Source organism: Crocodylus porosus, unplaced genomic scaffold (assembly GCF_001723895.1).
Source record: "Crocodylus porosus isolate Cpor-Errol unplaced genomic scaffold, CroPor_comp1, whole genome shotgun sequence".
NCBI lineage: Eukaryota > Metazoa > Chordata > Crocodylia > Crocodylidae > Crocodylus > Crocodylus porosus.
Window position 1 is genome coordinate 24021027 of NW_017728921.1, and position 6000 is coordinate 24027026.

Here is a 6000-nt window from a genome sequence, read left to right on the forward strand (position 1 = left end):
GCACGAGAACCAGGTGAATGAACTCCAGATGTCTTAATCAGTTTTGTTTCACCTAAAGATGATAAGGTCTGTGATGAAGGGGCACAGCTGGCATCTGGGAATTGAGCATGGCCTGGTGGTTCATTACCATATCATTCTACATGCTCTTAACTTGCATTAATTGCCCAAAATGTGAACAGGACTTCTGTTGTTAAACCATGAAACTTCAAAAACCAATCTGAATGCAAAATTGCAGAAGCCATCCACAAGCTGGTTTGTATTAAGTGCAGTCTCCATAGAGACTCCTGAATTCTTATCCCATTTACATGGACTAATTTTTTTCAACCCTTATGACCCTTGTTGGGGTAACTGCTTTGTTTATGTCTTTAATCTCTTCAGCTCCCTTTGTCATCCTTTCCTCCTCTTTATCCTTTGCATTTACAATTACTCCAACCGATTTAGCACCCCTGCTCTTTACAGCTGATGAAGTAGGCTGTAGCTTATGAAAGCTTATACCTTTCTGAATAAGTTTGTTCTTAAAAGCTGCTGCCCCATCTTACTTTAACATAGCATGCTCTACTCACATAATAGGGATTGCAGCAGGCTTTAAAAATACCAATTTTTCTCTGACAACTGTAGCCCACCCTGCCAGTATCTAGAAGTGTTTCAGCTCCTACAGCATGTTGCAAATGAATAGTCATATTTTTATTACCATATCATTCTACATGCTCTTAACTTGCATTAATTGCCCAAAATGTGAACAGGAAGAGAAGTTAAAGGAAACACCGTTTTCTTTAGCAAGGCTTTTGACATTATTTTCCATGACATTCTCATTAACATGCTTAGGAAACACAGACTAGATCAGGGGTGGGCAACTATATTGGGTGGAGTGCTGCTCACCAAGTTTTGGCAAGCTGTAGAGGGTCGCATGGGTAGCGCTGCCCCTTGACAGGTGCCCTGCACCCTGGTCACCATCTTGGGACCTTAGGTCCCTAATCTCTGATCTTTGCCACCAGAAGTGCCTCCCCTTCTCCCTGGAAGTACTCCTTTGGGGAGGAGGGTTTGCCACAGGGGGAGTAATTTAAAATTACTCCAATGTATTTAGTACCCCTGCTCTCTACATATAATGAGATAATTCATTCCCAATGGACTCAGGAGACACCAGTCACCCATGTATGCAAATACTTTATTTAACACTTTGAACTTTGAAATTGTATAAAATTACAAAATAATGAACTGTATGCACAGATGCACTTTCACTTTTTGCTCTTTTGGCTTCCTTGAGCACTCCGAATCAGATCTGTAAGGGTTAGTCTCAGTTTCAGGGGCTTTAGAAATGCTTGGCTATGGATTTTTTTGAGGGCTGGCTGCAGGGGTTGAAGCAGGAGTTGTGCGCTTCCTGGAAGAAGGAATCCATTGACAGCTGCACTCTGGGCTTCTTCTTTTCATCGTAAAGCAGCCTGTAACAATTGACTTCACTGTTAACTCCTCTTGCAACTGCAGAACTGTGCTGCATGTCAGGGTCATTCTCATCAAAGTAGGAAAGGAAAGCTTCAAGATGTTTGAAAGCTTCAGCCATGCCTTTGCTAGTTAAGGCCCTTGCTGGTTGAACATCTTCCTCAGCATCTTCCTCCTCTTCATGGCTTCTCTGCTGGTCTATTTGAATGAGGTCTTCATTACTCAATTCCTCCCTGTTGGAATCGATCAACTCCTGAATGTCCTCAGGTTCAAATTCAGCAAATCAAATTTTCCTTCCAAGCTCACTGATATTGTCCTGAACTGTCACCACTGGTTCCTCAACCTCTTGAGAATCTTGGACACAGTCTGCCCAAAGCTTTCGCCAGACACTATTCATTGTTTTGGAGGCAACTTCATCCCAGGCACTTGAACTGTTATTTATTGCCTTACAGGTATTATAGCCCTTCCAAAATTCTTCTAGGGTCAGAGCACCCTCGTCTTCTGTAGCCCTGACTGCCTGGGTGAATGTTTTCCTTAAGTAACAAGTCTTAAAGGCAGCAATGACACCCTGGTCCATGCGCTGTATGGTGAAGGTGGTATTTGGGGGCAGGAAAACAAGTTTTATATTATCACTGGGGTCATCAAGTGTGGTAGGATGCCCTGGTGCATTGTCTGTGGGGCAGATGGTTCTCAGCACAGTATTTCTCAACTGCAGGACAAAAACAATCCCTGAACCAACTCTGAAAGACTGACATTGTCACCCAGGCCTTCTTGTTAGACTTTGTAATAACTGGCAGACTACTTTTAAGATACCCCTTGAGAGCCCTGGGGTTTTCTGAGTGGTATACAAGCAATGGTTTCAATTTAAAATCCCCTGCAGCATTACCACCAAACAATAAAGTAAGTCACCTTGGACACTTTAAAACCTGGCATCAATTTCTTCTCCCTGGAAATGTAGGTCCTAAAAGGCATCCTCTTCCAGAAGAGGCCTGTCTCATCAACATTGAAGACTTGCGTATTACCCCGCTCCTCAATAATTTCCACAAGCTTATTTCTATAACTAGAAGCTGCTTGGGTGTCAGCACTAATAGCCTCCCCCGAATAGAAACATTATGCAAGTTGCTGTGTCTCTTAAATCTTTCGAACCACCCCTTACTTGCATAAAAAGGCCCAGAAGCAGACACCTCAGGCAAATTTTTCTGTAAATCATCATACAGACACTTAGCCTTCTGAATAAGCAGGATACTCAAGGGCATACAGCATTGAGTTATATCCTCAATCCACACACTTAACAGCCTCTCCATTTCTAACCTAATTGGACCCTTACTCCTACTGAGTTTCAAAGCATTCAAAGGAGTTACAATTCTACCACATTCTTGTATTTTTTCTTTATTTTTCAATATGGTCCTAACAGTTGACCCAGCCAAATCCAATGCTCTACAGACCTCATTCTGGCATTCCTCTGCTTCAACTGGCTTCAGGACATCCAACATTATGCTTTTGTGCTGTTTTTTCTCAGCACTTGCACTCTAAGTCAGTTGCATGTTTCTGACTCATGGTGCAACCCAGAAAAATGAAGCAAGACGGTGACACAAGCACAAAAAAGCATGAAAGAGCACGAGTTTTTATGAAGCAAGATGGCGATGAGGCTGCGCGCCACCAGTGCTCCCTACTCGATACCCATGAGTGTTATAACAAAACCCATGAGTGCTAAGTGAAACCAGGTATCAAAGTGAAATGAGCAGTGTAGCGAAATAGCGCTAAGCGAAACAGTCTTACGCAGTAAGCGGGGGTTGCCTGTGGTAAAAATCAAACACCCATACTAATATATTTTAATTTAATTTAAAAATGTATTTTTGTCCTGGTTTCATTGTTTCTAGTGCTGGAAGGGACCTGAACAGATCAAGTCCAACCCCCTGCCCTGGTCAGGAACAAGTGCTGGGATCATCATAACCCAGCCAGATATCTATCCAACCTCCTCTTAAAGCCCCCCAAGGTAGGGGAGAGCACCACCTCCCTTGGGAGCCCATTCCACAGCCTAGCAGCCCTGACCCTAAAGGAGGGGCAGGCAATTATTTTGTGCAGAGGGCCGCTTACCCAGTTTTAGCAAGCTGTTGAGGGCCGCACGGGTAGCTAAACCGCTTGACAGGATTTGTGTGCATTTGTGCTGTATATGTAGAAGTGATTGCATAATCACTCAAAATGTAGTCTTACTTGGATACTGTGTGGGGTGTGCAGAGGTGTCAGGGTGGGGGGGGTATGGGTGGCTGGGTGGGTATGAGGGTTTGTGGGGTTGTGTGTGGGTATGAGAGCCACATGATGCAGAGCGGTTGGCAGGTGGGCAGGAAAGTGGCAGCAAGAGCAGGGGGAGTTGAAGTGAGCAGGCATGTGGGAGTGTGGGCCCTGCACTGATGTCCTGGGGCCAGTGCTGGTGGGGCCCAGAGTGGGGTGGCAGGAACACAGGATGTGGTCTGGCAGTGGTCCATGGAGCTGGGCTGCATCAGCAGGGGGAGCAGGGAGCTGGCCCAGCTTCATAGGGACAAACTGCTGTTCAGTGGGGGGGGGGGAGGGAAAGCAACCCATCCCCTCCCCACTGCTGGTGCCCCCTGGTTCAGCTGCTTGCAGCCCCCATGGGGCTGGCTGTGCCTGCTCTCTGCTGCTACTGCTGCCCCATGGGACAGCCCAGAAGCAGTGGTGACGCAAGAGTCAGGTAGCTCCACGTGGGCTCCGAGCAGCTGCACCAGGAAGCGCTGGCCACGGGGAGGGGGAGGTCCTGCTTTGAGCAGCAGTTTGTTTCGTGCTGCTGCTGCTGCTCAGCCCCGGTGGGCAAGCACAGGATCAGGGCTGTGCACTCTCATCCCCACCTGTGCCACAGGGCAGGGGGTTGGCAAGTGGAAGTGAGTAGGTGTGCAGGAGCCAGTAAAGGGTTGGATGGGAGCGCAGGGCCTGCAATGACATCCTGGGGCCAGTACCAGCAGGGCCCAGAATGGGATGGCAGGAGCACGGGGTCCCAGCAGGCTGAGGCTCTATGGAGCTGGGCCAGCTCCCCTTTCTCCTTGCTGGCACAGCCCAAGCCAGCTCCAGACCCCTGCCAGCCCATGCCCTGCGCTCCTGCCATCCTGCTCTGGGCCCCACTGGTGCTGGATCCAGGACACTGGCCCAGGCCCCGTGCTCCCACCCACCACTCACTTCCACTCCCAGGGCTGCCACTTTCCCTAGTTTCCTGGGCATCTGCTGGCTGCTCTGCACCATGTGGCTCCCGGCTGCATGGCCAGACTCTGAGAATCAGCAGGAGCTGGCTGGGCCCTGAAGACTGGGACAATCGCCTATCGTCCCCCCCACTCTTACCTCAATTTTCCACTGCAGCGCAGGGAGGCAAACAACCCCACACTCCCAGACCAGAAGCCCCTGCTAGGCAGGGGCTTTCAGCTGGGTGGGGGGAAGGGGGCTAGGTAGGCCTTGCTGTTGCAGAAGCTTGCCATGGCTTCCCCTTGGTCCTCCTGTCTCTGGCTTCTGTCATTTTTGACAGGCAGCCAGGGGCAGATTTTTAAAAAAAATTTTAGGGGCCCTGCAGGCCAGATAGAATGGCCTGGAAGTACTGTAAGGTGAATGCACAACTGGTTAGATCTTTATAATCAGTGCACAGTCTTCAATGGCTCAATATCTAGTCAGGAAAGAGCATCAAGTGGGGTTCCCCTGGGGTCTGATATTGTTTAATATCTTCAGTCATTTGGATGAGAAGATCAAATGCTACATGCTTCACAAACCTGTGGGTGACAAAAAGCTGGGTAGAATTGTGGGTACTCTGAAGGGCAGGGCTAAGAACCAGAATGACTGGGATAGACTGGAGAAGCGGTTTGCAGTCAGATGGGATTCAATAAGGGCAAGTAGGGGGCAGCAGAAGGGGAGCTCGCACACAGTGGCCACCATCCACTACCCTGCACTGCTACTGCGCGCTGCCTTCCCACAGCCGGTCGTACATGTGACTCTACAAACTGCTGATGGGCGATGTGTGATTGGTGGGGTGCAAGGCCCGTCAGCAGCCTGTGGAGCCACATGTGCAATTGGCTGTGGGAAAGTGGGGTGTGGTGGCAGTAAGTGCCAGAGGCTGCATGCAAGCCTCTCCTCCAACTCCATGTCCAGCCACTGCTGCTAGAATGAGTACACTTCTTAAAAAAAGGTTGAAAACCCCTGGTCTAAGAGAAAGTGTCACTTCACTAAACAGGGATAGATAATCCTTTTTAAAAAAATTAAAACTGAGGTCACTGAAGCAACCCTTTTGCTGAATAAGTGGATATAAAATGGATATAATTTGCCAGTGTATAAAGAATGGCTTTGAGATGCAAGAAAAGAGAAAGTTATACTCTCATTCCTGGACTGGGGAAGTCTAAAAGTCACTTTAAGAAATATGTGAAACTAAAGCATCATGTGAACCCCAAGGCAGCAAAATACAGTTGACTAAAAGAGGAATAAAACTTTTGCAAATAAACAGCCCTTTAATAGTTCAATAAAAACAAGTTTCATAGTTTCTAGGGTCGGAAGGAACCTGAGTAGATCATCTAG